A 1,031-nucleotide genomic window follows, 5' to 3' on the forward strand; every position below is an offset into this window, starting at 1 on the left:
TTTTGATTTGCATTTTTCTAATAGCTAGGGAAGTTGAACTTCTTTTCATATATCTGTTGGCCATTTTTATGTCTTTTTGGGAGAAGTGTCTGTTCAGGTCCTCTGTCCATTTCTTAATTGGAATGTTTGTTTTGTTGTTGAGTTGTATGAGTTCTTTACATGTTTAGAATATTAGCCCCTTATTGGAGGTGTTGTTTACAAATATCATCTCCCATTTGGTTAGCTGCCTTTTTGTTTTGTTGATGGTTTCTTTTGCTGTGCAGGATCTTTTTATTTATTTTTAAAATATTTTATTGATTACAGAGAGAAAGGGAGAGGAAGAAAGATATAAAAATATCAATGATGAGAGAGAATCATTGATTGGCTGCCTCCTGCACACCCCACACTGGGGAATGAGCCTGCAACCCAGGCATGTGCTCTGATCGGGAATCGAACCATGACCTCCTGGTTCATAGGTCGACACTCAAACACTGAGCCACGCTAGCCTGGCTTCCTGTGCAGAAGCTTTCTAGTTTAATATAGTCCTATTTATTTATTTATTTATTTATTTAATATATTTTTATTGACTTCAGAGAGGAAGGGAGGGGGGAGAGATATGGAAACATCAATGATGAGAGAGAATCATTGATTGGCCGCCTCCTGCACACCCCCACCCCCTACTGGGGATCAAGCTTGCAACCTGGGCATGTGCCTGGAATCGAACCTGGGATCCTTCAGTCTGTAAGCCCGAAGCTCTATCCACTGACGCAAACAAGCTAGGGCTAGTCCCATTTATTTTTACTATATACTACCCTTGACTATGGTGTCAAATTTGTAAGAATCTCTCTAAGACTAACGGCCACAAGTTTAGTACCTATGTTTTCCTTCTATGTATTATGCTTCAGATCTCCTAATTAAGTCTTAATCCATTTTGAGCCATGTTTTGAGCATTGAGTCAAAAGAAGTTGAATAAATTCTCTTGCAGTGGCTTTTATTTTTAATTCACGCTCTATGAAAGGGCTTCATTTCTCCCTTTGAAGTTCTTGGGCGCA

The sequence above is a fragment of the Myotis lucifugus genome, unplaced genomic scaffold (genome assembly GCF_000147115.1).
Source record: "Myotis lucifugus unplaced genomic scaffold, Myoluc2.0 scaffold_244, whole genome shotgun sequence".
Lineage (NCBI taxonomy): Eukaryota > Metazoa > Chordata > Mammalia > Chiroptera > Vespertilionidae > Myotis > Myotis lucifugus.